The 17,938-nt window shown below is 45.6% G+C and overlaps 1 protein-coding gene and 1 long non-coding RNA gene across 2 annotated transcripts in view; one reads left to right on the top strand and one right to left on the bottom strand.

Annotated features, from left to right (window-relative positions):
* The window catches only part of PTPRA (protein tyrosine phosphatase receptor type A), a 570,283-nt gene that overhangs the window by 451,841 nt on the left and 100,504 nt on the right, over positions 1–17,938 (bottom strand). The window lies entirely within an intron of this gene.
* Positions 5,957–16,694, top strand: LOC138250205 (uncharacterized). Its single transcript, XR_011194907.1, has 2 exons — positions 5,957–6,853; positions 12,850–16,694. It is a non-coding gene; the product is annotated as an uncharacterized lncRNA (long non-coding RNA).

Raw genomic sequence — 17,938 nt, 5'->3', positions numbered from 1 at the left:
CAATTGTCGGAATGCGATGTTCGGCCACCTGTTTATTCACTGGTGGGCAAGAATGGAGCTTTGACCAGGTGGCCATTTAGATGTCAATGAAGGATGCTGTAAGACTGCAAAACATTAGTATTACAGGCCTTGAAATATTTTAGAATTGTTACTAGAAATGCAGGTCGAGCACCTTGAATAATCTACTCGACCTAACTATAATGTACTTGACCAGAGGCAAATATTTTATTTTACAGAGTCGCCTTTTCCGTCATTCTCACATGAGTGCACCTTCTGCTGTACAAAAAAAAAAAAAAAAAAACTTTTGTTTGGTTAAATAGACTAAGGCCCAGATTTACAAGCGGGCTGCGCCGCTGATGCGTCCCTTTTTTTTAACGCACTGGCGGTGCAGGCTGTTGACCCATATCTTCAAGGCCTAGCAAAGCCACTGTACATATGGAGTAAGTCAATGCAGCTCAAGTTGCTGTGTTGCCTTATTTTGCGTCGGGAAGGCGTTTCCATGGGTGTTGCATGGGTGTTCCCATGCAATAACAATGGATTTTGAGTCATTCCCAGATTTACAAGGTTTTGTAAACCTGGGAATGCGTCAAAACCCTATGCCACTTCAGGGGTGATGTAGAAGTGACGCAACGGGGAGAAATATCTTTATTTCTCCCCGTTATTTACTCTATGTGTGGTGCATTTTGCAGCACACATAGAAAGAGGAAAACTCCTCTTGGGATTGTTTTTGTGCTAGAAGGTGCCCCTTCCTGCACAAAAACAATACTATCATCCCCGCAACACAGGCACCCCTGCACCATGGTGCAAAGGTGCCTGCTTTGGCGCACGGCAGCAATATGTGCACCAGTGCAGAGGAAAAGGACAGGAATGCACCGTATCTCATAGATACAGTGCATTCCTGCCTTTTTGTTTTGACGCAGGGCAGCAAGAAGGCTGGAGGCGCTGCCCTGCGCCAAAACATTGTAAATCTGGCCCGAAATGTTTGCTCCATTTATAATAAGGTTCTGGCCCACATATTAGGGTAATACATGATCCGTGACTTGCCTTAGTTTACTAATAGCACTGCCTTCAGGGCATAAATAGTTTATGTTTAAAAACTCACTTTCAATAAATATTCTACTAAAGCATGATGTGGTAGCACACTGTCATTTAGAGACCGCACAATTCCAAGAAATGTCCACAAACCTTCACACTAACTTGCAACTTTACTGATAAAACTATGTAGTGTATTAATAATCTGTGAAAACTGCGTTTCAGGAAACATTTATCATTTATCCATCACCAAGTAAAGTGTTAATATTTGTTTTCATCCTATTAAAATATTTTTCTCAATCACACTGAAGAATAAAAAAATGGTCTATCATAGCTACTGACCAGTATTTTGAAATTTTTGTACAGTTGATTTAGTTATTTAAATGTTGTGGGTTAGGAAAACCCCACCTTGCCTTTCATTTAACAGTTTTTACAGCAGGTCAGACAGGTCACCTTAGACAATCCTAGAACTCTGCAGTCAGAATGGAAAAAGATAAATTGACTTTTGACCTCTGTCTCTGAACACAGAGCAAATGTAACAAGAACATGATTTAAAGGCATCTTTTTCACTTTCTGATTGAACAGAACATCTGCTCTTTGTCAACTTAGAAGGGGCCAGTAGGTCCTAAAATTAGCTGGACCTGATAAAAAACGACTCACCTTTGTTGAGCCCTGTATTAGTCTCAATACACATCAGCTGTAGCTCCAATACTTCAGCTGGTTACCACTGCAAGTGATGCACACTTCCATTTTGGTCCAAATGGAGAGTTCAACCCTTTATCAGGGAAAGTGTCAAGCACACTGGTCTCTTGTAAGCCCATTTAAAAATGGTCATCATAATGAGGGCATAGACTACCCCAATCATCATCTGTGATTGCTGGTAAGCTTTGGTCAGAATATAAGCCAAAATTATAATGGAGCCTCTTATGGCACATTTGCTGTAGTAGAGGCGATGGATCAGTCTGTATGGTTACCAGTTGCACTTCAGTAATTTCAATGTGTAACATTGGTCGTGATGGACTGAAGTCGGGTCAGCCATCTGAACTAGCACTAAATCCTCCACTGGCAAAGTTGGTACCAGCATCAACAAGGGAAGGACTGGAGTAGGTCATTTAGCTTGTGTGGAAATTTGTACCAGAGTCGGTAAACTGCAAACAGTGTTGAGGACAGATGGGCCGGCAGTAAACCAGACCTTGGGGTCAGAAGGCACACCAGAAGGAGAAAAAACATAAAAAATCTGTATCAAGGTCTTCTTAAATGTGTCAATTTGCTGCAGCATGGTCAATTGCCTGAGAAATTCAGGGTACACCAGGATCAATTGTGGGATGGGCTCTGCAACTGTACATCTGGAAGGAGACCAAGTAACACCCAACCGCTTACTCTCTGGATAGACAGTGGTGGAATGGGGTAAAATCGAGCTTTGCTTTCTTGTGCTTGCATATGGACTTACTGGAGGACTTTAACTGCAAAGCTGACCTCTCGCAGGAGCAAGTCCATGCCCTCGACCTAGAGAGGGATTTAGGCAAGGCCCACAAATACTTCTTGTATTGGGCAACGTACAGCTTCACTTCACGTTCATTGACCAGCTTGGGTGTACAAGGGCATATTAGTCGCACGTCTTCAAGTCTTGGCCCAAGCACCAGAGAAAGGTCTTGCAAGTTTGTGTTTCTTCAGTCGCAGCATGGTTTGAAACCTGTGGTCCAAAAAGGGAACTTCATTCCCTAGCACAAAAATTGTAATTTGTATTGCAAAAGTCATCAGAAGCCCACAAAATTGGGAGGGGAGCTCGGGATCAGTTTCAGAAGGTGCAGAAAGAAAGGAACTGACCGTGCACAGGGGTGGCTATTATATGAATTATGTTCTTGTTATGTCACTTCCAGGACAGGATAGAGCTAAAACAATGCCACACATTGGGCACCATCTAGCGGGATACTGGATCATTTCTGGAGAAATGTTTTCAAGATCCTGTCTGGCTTATGGGAGTACTCTAGGGTGAAAAACCTATGGTTAAAAGTATCCATTCAAATATAATTATGCAGTTTATTAAGACGTTCTTAGAGATCCACTAACAACTCAACTACAAACAAATAAATTATAGTACTAGGGACCCAATGATGACCATCTAAAGAAATTAAATGACCTGTCAGAGTAGACGCCCTTAAGATCATTGCTGATCATGAGCTAAATAAATATCCCTGAACATGCAATTAAAATCAATCTGAACAGTGTCTGATGGAACACAAACTCTTCTGCTAACTTTTGACTGAATCAGTAAGATAGTGAAGGACAAAAGAGGTATTGAGCACACAGAAGAGAGCAAACATTCTTGAGGTAAATCGGGCAGTTACAAATCAAGAAAATTAATGGAAAGATTGAGTTTTTTTTGTTTTCGAAGTGAACATGTTTAACTGACGTGTGCATTTATCAGGATTTTCTTCTTGGGCCATGGCAATCTATTACAATATCTCACAAAGTATTTGCTTTGCAATATGTTGTTGTGCATGTCTTAAGGTCACAACTTAGAACGCTGCATTTTCTGACTCTTCGTAAAACTGTTCTTTGATAACAATAGCTCATCTCTGCTAATTTAATCTGTTTAGCAGACGGCCCCCCCTAGCCACACCTTCGTTATTGATGCAGCCTGTAGTGCTGCTACATTTTTCTGGGACATCCAGGAACACAAGTAAGTCACCCATATACTTCTAACAAGCACTTGCTGATGCTTGTCATTTAACTTTAGAGACACAGCCTCTATTTTGTTCACACCCAAGATAACTGAAACCGCAGTATACACAATACCAACACAAAAACAAATAGAAAATGATTACTGCTATATAAGGCCACTGTAAATAAGAAAGATAAGACAGCTGCACACTCAAAATGCTGCTAGCCAGTCGATTTCTACCCAGGACATACATACCTAGTACTGTATTCAACCTACAGATCACCCTTGGGTGCCTGGGACACACACCTGTCTGTGTGTCTCTGTGTGTCTCTCTGTGTGTCTCTCTGTGTGTGTGTGTGTGTCTCTGTGTGTGTGTGTGTGTGTGTGTGTCTCTGTGTGTCTCTGTGTGTGTGTGTGTCTCTGTGTGTCTGTGTGTGTGTGTGTGTCTCTGTGTGTCTCTGTGTGTGTGTGTGTCTCTGTGTGTCTCTGTGTGTGTGTGTGTCTCTGTGTGTGTGTGTGTCTCTGTGTGTGTGTCTCTGTGTGTGTGTGTCTCTGTGTGTCTCTGTGTGTGTGTGTGTCTCTGTGTGTGTGTCTCTGTGTGTCTCTGTGTGTGTGTGTGTCTCTGTGTGTGTGTCTCTGTGTGTCTCTGTGTGTGTGTGTGTCTCTGTGTGTGTGTCTCTGTGTGTGTGTCTCTGTGTGTCTGTGTGTGTGTGTGTGTCTGTCTGTCTGTCTGTCTGTGTGTCTGTGTGTCTGTCTGTCTGTCTGTCTGTGTGTCTGTGTGTCTGTCTGTGTGTCTGTGTGTCTGTCTGTGTGTCTGTGTGTCTGTCTGTCTGTCTGTGTGTCTGTCTGTCTGTCTGTGTGTCTGTCTGTCTGTCTGTGTGTGTGTCTGTCTGTCTGTCTGTGTGTCAGTCTGTCTGTCTGTGTGTCAGTCTGTCTGTCTGTGTGTCAGTCTGTCTGTCTGTGTGTCAGTCTGTCTGTCTGTGTGTCAGTCTGTCTGTCTGTGTGTCAGTCTGTCTGTCTGTGTGTCAGTCTGTCTGTCTGTGTGTCAGTCTGTCTGTCTGTGTGTCAGTCTGTCTGTCTGTGTGTCAGTCTGTCTGTGCGTCAGTCTGTCTGTGCGTCAGTCTGTCTGTGCGTCAGTCTGTCTGTGCGTCAGTCTGTCTGTGCGTCAGTCTGTCTGTGCGTCAGTCTGTCCGTGCGTCAGTCTGTCCGTGCGTCAGTCTGTCCGTGCGTCAGTCTGTCCGTGCGTCAGTCTGTCCGTGCGTCAGTCTGTCCGTGCGTCAGTCTGTCCGTGCGTCAGTCTGTCCGTGCGTCAGTCTGTGCGTGCGTCAGTCTGTGCGTGCGTGCGTCAGTCTGTGCGTGCGTCAGTCTGTGCGTGCGTGCGTCAGTCTGTGCGTGCGTGCGTCAGTCTGTGCGTGCGTGCGTCTGTGTGCGTGCGTGCGTCTGTGTGCGTGCGTGCGTCTGTGTGCGTGCGTGCGTCTGTGTGCGTGCGTGCGTCTGTGTGCGTGCGTGCGTCTGTGTGCGTGCGTGCGTCTGTGTGCGTGCGTGCGTCTGTGTGCGTGCGTGCGTCTGTGTGCGTGCGTGCGTCTGTGTGCGTGCGTGCGTCTGTGTGCGTGCGTGCGTCTGTGTGTGTGCGTGCGTCTGTGTGTGTGCGTGCGTCTGTGTGTGTGTGTGTGCGTCTGTGTGTGTGCGTGCGTCTGTGTGTGTGCGTGCGTCTGTGTGTGTGCGTGCGTCTGTGTGTGTGCGTGCGTCTGTGTGTGTCTGTGTGTGTGTGTGTGCGTGCGTCTGTGTGTGTGTGCGTGCGTCTGTGTGTGCGTGCGTGCGTCTGTGTGTGCGTGCGTGCGTCTGTGTGTGCGTGCGTGCGTCTGTGTGTGCGTGCGTGCGTGCGTCTGTGTGTGCGTGCGTGCGTGCGTCTGTGTGTGCGTGCGTGCGTGCGTCTGTGTGTGCGTGCGTGCGTGCGTCTGTGTGTGCGTGCGTGCGTCTGTGTGTGCGTGCGTGCGTCTGTGTGTGCGTGCGTCTGTGTGTGCGTGCGTGCGTCTGTGTGTGCGTGCGTGCGTGCGTCTGTGTGTGCGTGCGTCTGTGCGTCTGTGCGTCTGTGTGCGTGCGTCTGTGCGTCTGTGTGCGTGCGTCTGTGCGTCTGTGCGTCTGTGTGCGTGCGTCTGTGCGTCTGTGTGCGTGCGTCTGTGCGTCTGTGTGCGTGCGTCTGTGCGTCTGTGTGCGTGCGTCTGTGCGTCTGTGTGCGTGCGTCTGTGCGTCTTGTTAGAATTCATTTTGAATTGCTTCGTTTCTTTTACACGTGTAAGTTTGAGCTTTTGTTGTCTCTGAACGCACTGTCTATCACATATGTTATCTTATGTATATTTGTTTAGGTAAAATAAGCCTGTTTCCACGCCATAGGCTTGCAGCTGGTTTCTTTCCCTAACTGGGGCACTGTATTCATTATAATTGTGTGTTCAAATAACTAACTGACCTCGGCTGTGGTATTTTGGGGAGGGAAAGGCTGATATCTATACCTTTGAACCACGTAATCCTTTGAAGGGTCTCAAGAATGTGGGGAGTCAGGCAGCTGCAGAAGGGAGGCAAGGACAAGGCTGGAAATGGAACCAGTGTGTGGAAACTGATTAACTCCTTAAAATATCTGTATGACGTATATCATTAGTTACACATTTTATGTATCCTTTGATGTATGAGTATAAATATCACTGTTAAACGCTTTATGTCAGCACACTTTACTTCGGGCCTGGGATGCCAGTGGTAAACCTGTCCTCTTTGCTGCAGCAAAAATAAACAGACCTTTGGTCATTGATTTTTCACTCCGGCTCTCCGTGTCAAAACTCCTTTGTAAATGCATTTGTAAGTATCTGCAAATATGTGCATTTGACAATTTGGCGCCCGAACAGGGACCTTCCAGTGGATATCTTCAGTAGCTCTGTCACGAGACGTGCTGCCAGTGGGGGGACGCCGTTCCGGAGGTGTAGATTCCAGGGGCCCCTGCACAAAGACTTAGTTTCAGAAGCAGCTGCATCTTATCCACCGGGCAGGTTTCCCCCCGCTTTCTCATGATGTCCCAGCGAAGTCCCTGAAACATCGGTGTTTATCTTGACGGATTAGTCTGACACGGGCGGCCGGAGAGAAATCCAGGAAAAAGCAGATAGTCAGGTAAGACTGTTCCTCGCTGGCTATTTGTCTGCTTTAACTTGCATTTGAGAGAATAATTGTTTTTGGATAACTTATCATTTTTGGGAATGATTAGTTCTTGGTAAATTTGCATTTGTACAAGGTACCATTTGACAATTTGTATTACATGTGTTTTTCTTGTTTGAGTAATTTGCCCAGGCCTGGAGCAATTTGTAAGTTGGTAAATATTTGAAAAGGTTTTCTTTGGTGCACATTTGAAAAAGGTTTTTTTTTCGGTGCAGGTTGCATTTTGAAATTTGGTGCGTGTTGCATTTTGAAAAATTAAAAGGTTAGATATGGGAAATAAGAAATGTTGGCAAGGGTTATGTCTTTGTTTTCGCCGAAATCATGTGCCACGTTTAGATAAAAAGCAACCCATTCCAAAAGAGGGAACACCAGGGTGGGACATGTTAAAGGATTATGGTTTAGAGAATAATTTGTATAATAGTATATGGCGCAAATATACTAGACATTGTCCTGACCTCCAGTGGCCGGAGGATGGGTCTTTTGATTTAAAGAAACTAACCTACCTACAGGAATGTTTGTTTCATAAAAAGGCTAGACAACATATGTTTGAAGTATACAGAAAATGGGAAATTGAGGCCACCAAAAGAAAAACGAAGTCAGATAAACTGTTAGAGAAGGAGAACCGGAGAACCATCATGCAGAAAGCCGCCCTGTACCACCATTCCCAAACCCAGAAAAGAATTGAGTCTGAAGACAGAGTCCATAGGGCCCAGGTGGAGGGAAGTTATGTATCAAAGCCAACAGAACCCAAACATGCATTAGAGGAAGATGAGGTAATGCTACAGCTATTAGATAATAGCCCTACTGCACCTCCACCTTACACACCCCCTGCAGTAGCCCAACCTATCATGGGGGCACCGCAACAGCAGCAAGGGCAAGGGCACAATTTGGGAAATCCAGGTGCACCACTACAGCAGCATGTGCCACAGCCACCACAGCCTCTAGCCCAAGCCACCCAAATAGCCCAAGTCCTAATCCCTCCGCCACCTGCCCCACCACTACCAGCCAACACTGCAAGGTTACCAATAATGTCCCCTGCCCCTAATACCCCAAATGGACAACGCCGACGGTGCACAGCCACTCACTCACTTTCACCCATATGGAGCACACCTATGAAGTCGATTTCGCCCCCTAGTACCCGCTCCACTATTGGGGATTGGGAAAAACGGGTTATCAAGGATCAGTCAGATAACTGGATGTCACATCTTATTTACACCCACACCGATATTATGGACACAATACAACAGATGTCACATTTTGGACAGCAATTAGCACTGCTGTATATGATTGAAAAATTGGAGAGGGATTGGAAGTCTTGTATTACAGATTCTACCCCTCTCCCTTATGAACAAGAATTAAACCAATTATGGCGGGACAGTAGGGCTTGTATTCTTGATAGTAACAGCATAAATGAGGGAGTACGCATTTGTGTCATAGCCAGGGAAGATGTTCTAAATAGATATGACAAGGGGTACCCAATGAGGGAAGTGCACCCTGATATGCCCACTGCAGCTGCAGTCGCAGCAGCAACTGCCGCCGGACAACCAGCTCCCGTGCCGGTGGCCCAATTTGTTCATATACCATGGAAAAGGGAGGAGGTAATGGCTATAAAGAAAGACTTGCCAGACCCTCGAAAGAATCCAGCTGGATTCTATCGGGACCTTAGAATTGCCATTTCCACCACAACCATGACACTCAAAGACATTGACTATTTTTTTGGTGTTTTATTGGGTCCTGAAGTTTGGCATAAAATTAGAAGAGTAGATGATGCACCTACTTTGGGAAATACATGGGGGGGTTTAGAAGCACATGAAGCACAAAGGGCACCAGGAACCCTGCCGCATCAGGATATTTTAGATTTACCTAATCGGATATTGACTAAGTTAGAAACTGTTATACCTCTTCAGACTGTGGATTGGGGAAAGCTTGCCACTTATAAACAGAAGATAGGTGAAGATGTCCCAGATTATTTTACTCGAATTGAACAAGCTTTCATAGATTTTAGCGGTCAAGACCTCGCCACCGTAACAGGTGTCACACTATTTGTAGAACGCTTTGTTAATGGCCTTCTACCTGAAATATCACAAAAATTAAAAGCAACAGAGAGTTCGTGGATGACGAAGGGACAGGCAGAGATTTTGCAGATGGCGCAATACTATGAGAGCAGGTACAAGGAAGAATTAGAAAAGAATGAGAAGTCAGTAAAAGAATTGAAGAAAAAGGTATTATTACAGCAGGCATACCCTCAGCGGGATGCAACCCCTCAGCAAAGGGGTGGCCCACCAAGGGGACGGGGAAGGGGTCGAGGTCGAGGTGCATCTGCACCACCCCAAGACCGCCGATTAAATATCAACCAATGTGCCTACTGTAAGCAGGATGGACATTGGCGTGATACTTGCCCCTTACTGGAAGGAAGACAAAGTATGTCACTTCATAGAGGGAACGCGGCAGGTAATGCACGAGGACGAGGAAGAGGTAGAACTGATCAGAATTCGCAGAATGAGAATCAGGTCCCGCGTAACACTAATATTTTTGACAATGCATTTGAACGACAATATTATGCTGATGATTTCTTTTCTGAATCCTACAATTATTAGGACAGCCACAGACAGGGCCAGGGGCGAGTAAGTATTCCTGTAGATCAAAATGGTCCCTACATTGATGTAAAAATCGAAGGAGAGGGCCATAAGTTTCTTCTAGATACTGGTGCCACCAGAACATCTATTGCACATTCTGCAGTCCCCGGGGCTCCCCTGTCTGGGCTTCATACCACATCAATTGGGATTTCTGGAATCCCCGTGGTGAGCCCCATCTCAACTCCTATGAGAGTAACTGTAGGCCCATTTACAGTACACACGCCACTCTCTTTAACATCAGGTTGCAATGAAAACCTGTTTGCATTAGATTTGTTAAAGAAATTAAATGCAGTTATTCACTGTTCAATGGATGGTGTCTATGTAACTATGGATAGTGTTTCCCCAACTCGGTGCATGTTCTCACAGGAATACGACTTACCCCCAGAGCTACAGGAAATAGACCCTCGCTTATGGGCCAAAGGCAAGAATGATGTAGGCATTATGGATATCGACCCTATTGTAATAAAAATCAAACCAGGTGCCCGGTTACCTCGTGTTCCTCAATACAAATTACCTAAAACAAGCGAAAAAGGGCTCAAGGCAGTCATATCTGATCTTGTGCATGCAGGTGTCATAAAGGAAATAGTGAGCAGCCCATGTAACAGTCCAATCCTTCCTGTTGTAAAGAAACGAAATGATGCTAATAGATTAGATGGTGAGCAATCATTTACTGATAACACAGTATATCGATTAGTTATTGATCTCCGAGAAATTAATAAAATAGTAATTCCCCAGTTTCCCGTGGTCCCAGACATGAATAGTCTTTTCACCATGATACCACCCTCTGCGTGTTTTTTCACCGTAATCGATTTGAAGAATGCTTTCTTTAGCATTCCAATTGCCGAAGAATCTCAATATTTGTTTAGCTTTGCGATTTTTGGTAGATCATTCGCGATGACAAGAATTCCACAGGGCTTTGTTGAGTCCCCGAGCATATATAGTCAATGTCTTAAACGTCAATTAGACCAATTCAATCCACCCACAGGCTCTGCGTTGTTGCAGTACATTGATGATATTTTAATTGCCTCAGATTCCATGACACAATGTAAGACTGATACTGTTGCATTATTACATCATTTAGCACCTCTGGGCCATAAGGTGTCCCTTCCAAAATTGCAGTATTGTAGAGAGGAGGTCACCTATCTAGGACACCTCCTCTCTAAGGAGGGAAGGAGATTACATCCAGACAGAATTAAATTGGTTCATACAATGACTGCACCACGCACCCCTTCTGAAGTCCGAGCATTTTTGGGATTTACATCTTTTTGCAGACAGTGGATTCCAAATTTTTCACTTATAGCAAAACCATTGACTGCTCTGACACTTTCAGATGTGCCCTCTCCTGTACCTTGGACTGACAAATGTGAGGAGGCTTTTCAAGAATTAAAAAAGGCGATGTGCTCTGCTCCTGTATTGGGTAATCCGGATTACAGCAAACCATTTGTTTTATTTGTGCATGAAAAGCATGGCTGTACATTGTCTGTTTTGACACAGGCCCAAGGTGGGAGACAACGCCCTTGTGCATACTTCTCTTCCACCTTGGACACTGTGGCGCAAGCTTTGCCTACTTGTCTTAGAGGAGTGGCTTCTGCAGCAGCTGCAGTGAAACAAAGTGAAGGGTTTGTTGGTGGCAATCCGCTCACTGTGATGGTTCCTCATGCCGTTGATATTTTGTTAAACAAGACACAGACGCAGCACCTCACCAGTGCTCGTCTAACGGGTTACGAATTAACATTGTTCAGTCCAAATATTACTTTGAAGCGGTGCAATGTCTTGAACCCAGCTACGTTACTACCCCTCCCTCAGGACAATGTGGAATTTGATCATAATTGCATTTTTGCCACTGAGGAAGAAACTAAGGGACGGGTAGACTTGACAGACACTCCCCTATCTGACCCACAGGGAGAGCTGTTTGTAGATGGGTCTTGCTTCAAGTTACCAGATGGTACGACCACTGCAGCCTATGCCGTCACCACAGTCAAAACAGTGGTTGAATCTCATAGAATCCCGCAAAATTCGGCACAGGCTGCAGAATTAATTGCCCTCACCAGAGCTTGTGAAATAAGTGAACATCTTAGTGTTAACATCTACACTGATAGCCAATATGCGTTTGGAGTAGCTCATAATTTTGGGCGACTCTGGGCGAATAGAGGCTTTATCACGTCACATGGCACTACCATCCAGCATGGCAACTTGATTGTGACACTTTTGACTGCTCTCAGTCTGCCCCGTCAGGTCGCAATCATTAAGTGTAGTGCCCACAAAAAAATTACTGATGATATAGGACGAGGAAATGCTTTTGCAGATGCTACAGCGAAAGCAACAGCACGAGCACCATTTGACAATGCATATGTTGAGAGTAGCATCAAGGGAGAGCCCCAGTACGAAGTACTAGAAAATACCATGCAGTGTGTGAGAGATATTCAAGCAGAAGCAACGGCAGAGGAAAGGGAACAGTGGGAGAAGAACGGTAGACTAGACAGTGAGGGTTGTTACACAGATGACACAGACAGAAGAAGATGGATGTTACCTAATTGCTATGTACACGCTATGGTTACTATGGCCCACAGTCCTGCACACATCAGTGCCCAAGGCATCAAGACAACTTTGGACCATGTTTGGAGTAATCCTCTGATATCCAAAGCTGCTAATAACCTGGTTAAAAGTTGTATGGTGTGCGCAGTGCACAATGCAGGAAAAGGGACCCCTACGCCCCCTGGCCACTTTGCCCCTCCTGATCTCCCTTTTGAAGCTATACAGATGGATTTTATCCACATGGAACCGTGTAACAAACTGAAATACGTGTTAGTGGTAGTATGCATGTTTTCAAAATGGATAGAGGCCTACCCATTAAAAGACAATGGTGCCCTCTCTACCGCCAAAATATTACTAAAAGAATATTTTCCTAGATACGCCTTGCCACGATTAGTCTGGAGTGACAATGGCAGTCATTTTTCTAATGAGGTAATGGAGAAGGTCTGTACCGCCCTTAACATCAAACATCGATTTCATGCTGCAAATCACCCACAATCAGCGGGCCTTGTAGAAAGGTATAATTACACCTTGAAGAGCAAAATAGCTAAGATTTGTGCTGAGACCAACTTAAAATGGCCAGATGCTTTGCCCCTAGCATTAATGTCCATCAGGATGACTGCCAGTAGCAAGTCACGATTATCCCCCTATGAAGTTGTCATGGGGAGGCCAGCCAATATCTGGGGGGTACCACGACCAAAGAAGCTTTCTGAAGTGCAATATCCTTTGTTTGTAGATTACTGTAAACAATTGACTAAAGATTTGCGTTTGATCCACCAACAGGTCAAGGCCAGCCTACCGACTCCTCTTGAAGGCCCTGGTCACCCTTTTAAGCCAGGGGATTGGCTTATGACAAAGAATTTTCAAAGAACCAACAGTCTTCAGCCCAGGTGGCGGGGGCCAGCCCAGGTACTGCTTGCAACACAGACAGCGGTGAAAGTGGAAGGAAGGAAAAACTGGATACATGCTAGCCACTGTAAGCGTGCACCAATTCCACTACAGAGTACTCTAACAGCAGAATTACCATTGTCTCCTGATTACAGCGAAGTAGGGAGACAGGAAACACCTCCACAGGTTTCAAGTGCTACTTCTGCTCCTGCGGTGACACAACTGCCCAGTGACGAAGAGTTGCTGTTTGAAGATCAACAAACTCATCGATACAACCTGCGTCCTCGCCCATCCAAATGAACAGAATTTTGAAGGTGCGTAAGGTGGTGACCCCTACGAAAAGCTACATTTACATCACCCTGATAGCTCCTAGCTTGGAATTGCAAACTGAGGTCTCTTCTGAATGGCCCAGGAATCCTTTGCTCAGCAGAATACGGCACGCCTGCCTTCGTGAAATACAGTTCCCCGCTTTCACCGCCACCGGCATTTCCGATGCCATTGATGTACCAGCATTAAAACGAGCTATCCTCACTGTTGTTACGCACACTTTGGGCGACGAGGTTGTAAATGACTGTGATGACTAAAATTCCAGCATGAACACGGGTGACTAGCCTGTGCAACGACACCAGAACATTGGTCAGAACAATTGTCTCAACGAGAACACAAGCATAGTGGGATGCAGCTTGTGCAACGCTATTCAATCAGTGGGTAAATGGAGTTAACAGTTCTGTGACTGGCGAGAAAGAAAAAAAAACCCAAGTACCAGTTCTACGGAAGCGGCCAGCCATTAGGGTTGGTGCGGTTTGTAGTCCCAGCGGTAAAAAAAAAAAAGGTGCCCTTTTTCTGTTTAATACCCAAGCACATCACTAATCTGGTTGAAAATTGCTGGCCTCCGCCCTCATTTTGCTGAGACACTGAACGAAACTGACAAACTATACTGAAGATTAATTTTGAAGTATTTCGACTTACTCACTGGGAGTTGAGACTCACCAGGAGTTAAAACTTGAAAAGGAGAAGCTAAGGGACCTAGGATCAAGCCAACCTCTATTGTCCTGGACCAACCAGTGCAGCCTAACTGCTAGAGTGGAAAGCACGGCGGTGCTGAACCCTAGTGGGTGTGAACATTGAAGGAAAAATTCACTTATCTGTATCTATACGTATATGATTATTAGTATAGTGATATCAATATTTTGCATTTACATATTTGGTAATTGTGTGAGTATATTTTTGAACACGCGTAGGCGGTTGAGACGAGTAAAACGGTATCATAGAAAAGTTGTAGGACCAAGGAGAAGAGCACAATAAAATTATGAAGATATATCCATTTGGCAGGACAAATATCCCTCTAGAGAATAGGGAAGAGTGGCCTTATAACTATTTCTACAAAACCATAATGAAGTACCTAGTGACCCTTATGTTAATATGTATAATGTCCAGTGGTGTTGCATCATTGTTGCAAAATCCTACCTTACATCCATTGATAAAGGTTCATGGAAAATTAGCGGAGACATTAAGTCTCACTGACTGTTGGATTTGCCGGCACTTGTCTAGACACCCCGAGGATCCTATAGGCCTTTATGAAGTACCAGTATCACCAAGTGAATATGAAAGAGGGGAAGTGTGTCTTGTACCAAATACCACTTGGAGATGTGACCAACAAGAATATCAATGGTACCCTAGGTGTGCGGTGCTCCCTAATACCCAGGCAGAATACAAGCTCTCCCCGATGCCTGAAGAGAATGCCACACTTAAAATGTTTCCCATATGTTTTGGTACCTATTTTTATGGGCAAAACCCAGAGGCAAAATACATGGGAAAGATCCCTCCTGAACAGTGTGTTTACACTTTGTTATTTGATATAAAGACAGGGAATTGGGATCTTGAAGGAGAGGAGAAAATAGACAGAAATTGGACAGCGTTAATTAATGGGACTCATCAAAATTACACTGTGAATTATTGGAACCTGACTGTGGGAGAAAATGAGATTCTAGTAGATCCAGAAGGATTGTTATATGATCCCTCCAGAGAACAAGATAGAAATGGGAAAAATTCACCTGTAATATTGTCCCGGGTTTTCCTTGGCCCCCTCTGGACGGCTAGATGTTCATATGTTGCACCCTGGGCAAATGTATCATTGCTAAATACAATCTGGGAAGATTACAAATATTGCAATAATTCTGAGCATGACACCCCAGAGGGTGTAGGATTGCCTCGAATAAAATACAGCATTATAAATTCACAAATCCAGGGAGGCATGTACTTCGTATGTGGAAGAACTGCATATAAAGTACTGCCTCTAAACTGGGAAGGGATATGTTCACTGGCATATTTGGCACCCAACATTACTGTGATATCAAATATATCATCTTCCCAGCCCCTTAACATGGGGAGTTTTGCACATAGGTACAAACGAGGGACACCCATACTGGAGGAGCGAAAGAACTGGGTATTTCAAGTATTACATGTTCTTATTCCCGGATTTGGAATTTTCGATTTACAACTGGCAATGATGAATATGTCAGCTGAATTAGCCATTGCATTTAATGCCACCAGAGAGGCCATAGGAAGTATACAGATAGAGATAAACTCTGCAGCCCAATTGGCGATACAAAATCGGCTTGCCCTAGACTTGATTACAGTACAACAAGGAGGAGTATGTGTTTTAATCCAACATCAGTACCAGCAAAAGTGCTGTTATTTTGTCAACAAGTCATCAGAGATAGAATTGGATATTGGGAAAATAAAAGAAGCAGTACAGGTATTTGAAAAGGGGGGCCAATATGAAGGAGGCGATTGGAGTTTATCATGGTTATGGTCTTTGTTTGGGGGGTGGGGCTGGTTGTTTAAAGACATACTTTTTATAATAATAGCTATTGTATTAAGTTGTTTATTAGTGCAGTGCTTACCTGCTCTCTGTTCCTGTTTAAAATTGTGTAAACTTCCGCCAGTGAAAATACTAGAAACCAATCGAGCTATGATGCAGAGAGAAGAGATAACTTCCCTAATGGCTATTGACCCTACTGTCCTCACTACAGATACTGGTTGCTCATACCCATCGGTTGTTTATGTCCCCATGAATGCAAATTTCAATGAAGTGGGAGTAAAATTCAACATATATGAGGAAATTTAGAACTATTCAAAACGTTTATTATGTTCAGAAGAAAAAAACTCAAAAAGGGTCGATTGTTAGAATTCATTTTGAATTGCTTCGTTTCTTTTACACGTGTAAGTTTGAGCTTTTGTTGTCTCTGAACGCACTGTCTATCACATATGTTATCTTATGTATATTTGTTTAGGTAAAATAAGCCTGTTTCCACGCCATAGGCTTGCAGCTGGTTTCTTTCCCTAACTGGGGCACTGTATTCATTATAATTGTGTGTTCAAATAACTAACTGACCTCGGCTGTGGTATTTTGGGGAGGGAAAGGCTGATATCTATACCTTTGAACCACGTAATCCTTTGAAGGGTCTCAAGAATGTGGGGAGTCAGGCAGCTGCAGAAGGGAGGCAAGGACAAGGCTGGAAATGGAACCAGTGTGTGGAAACTGATTAACTCCTTAAAATATCTGTATGACGTATATCATTAGTTACACATTTTATGTATCCTTTGATGTATGAGTATAAATATCACTGTTAAACGCTTTATGTCAGCACACTTTACTTCGGGCCTGGGATGCCAGTGGTAAACCTGTCCTCTTTGCTGCAGCAAAAATAAACAGACCTTTGGTCATTGATTTTTCACTCCGGCTCTCCGTGTCAAAACTCCTTTGTAAATGCATTTGTAAGTATCTGCAAATATGTGCATTTGACAGTCTGTGTGCGTGCGTCTGTGCGTCTGTGTGCGTGCGTCTGTGCGTCTGTGTGCGTGCGTCTGTGCGTCTGTGTGCGTGCGTCTGTGCGTCTGTGTGCGTGCGTCTGTGCGTCTGTGTGCGTGCGTCTGTGCGTCTGTGTGCGTGCGTGCGTCTGTGTGCGTCTGTGTGCGTGCGTCTGTGTGCGTGCGTGCGTCTGTGTGCGTGCGTGCGTCTGTGTGCGTGCGTGCGTCTGTCTGTGTGCGTGCGTGCGTGCGTGCGTCTGTCTGTGTGCGTGCGTGTGTGCGTGCGTCTGTGCGTCTGTGTGCGTGCGTCTGTGCGTCTGTGTGCGTGCGTCTGTGCGTCTGTGTGCGTGCGTCTGTGCGTCTGTGTGCGTGCGTCTGTGCGTCTGTGTGCGTGCGTCTGTGCGTCTGTGTGCGTGCGTCTGTGCGTCTGTGTGCGTGCGTCTGTGTGCGTGCGTCTGTGTGCGTGCGTCTGTGTGCGTGCGTCTGTGTGCGTGCGTGCGTGCGTGCGTCTGTGTGCGTGCGTGCGTGCGTGCGTCTGTGTGCGTGCGTGCGTGCGTCTGTGTGCGTCTGTGTGCGTCTGTGTGCGTGCGTGCGTCTGTGTGCGTGCGTGCGTCTGCGTGCGTGCGTGCGTGTGCGTGCGTGCGTGCGTCTGTGTGCGTGCGTCTGTGTGTGTGCGTGCGTGCGTGCGTCTGTGTGCGTGCGTGCGTGCGTCTGTGTGCGTGCGTGCGTCTGTGTGCGTCTGTGTGCGTGCGTGCGTCTGTGTGCGTGCGTGCGTCTGTGTGCGTGCGTGCGTCTGTGTGCGTGCGTGCGTCTGTGTGCGTGCGTGCGTCTGTGTGCGTGCGTGCGTCTGTGTGCGTGCGTGCGTCTGTGTGCGTAGCCCTGCATACAGTAATGTGGTTGATTGAAAAGCCAGGTCTTCAGCTTCTTGTGGAATTCAGGAGAGGAAGAGGCTCTGATGTGGAGTTGAAAGTTGTTCCATGCTTTACAAGTGACAGAACGGTGGACTTCCTGATCTAGTTCTGTGTGGGGGATGTGTGCGAGTAGGAGCCCTGCGGAGCAGATGTGTCTCTGGAAGGAAGGGCAAGCGGGGGGGGGGGGGGGGGGGGGGGGGGGTCTGTGTGTGTGGGCTTGTGGACTTCTAGTGAGTTGATTGGTGAGGGTAGAGGGTGTT

The sequence above is a fragment of the Pleurodeles waltl genome, chromosome 1_2 (assembly GCF_031143425.1).
Source record: "Pleurodeles waltl isolate 20211129_DDA chromosome 1_2, aPleWal1.hap1.20221129, whole genome shotgun sequence".
Lineage (NCBI taxonomy): Eukaryota > Metazoa > Chordata > Amphibia > Caudata > Salamandridae > Pleurodeles > Pleurodeles waltl.
The sequence above is the reverse complement of the archived record's forward strand: the minus strand, read 5'-3'. Positions and strand labels throughout refer to the sequence as shown.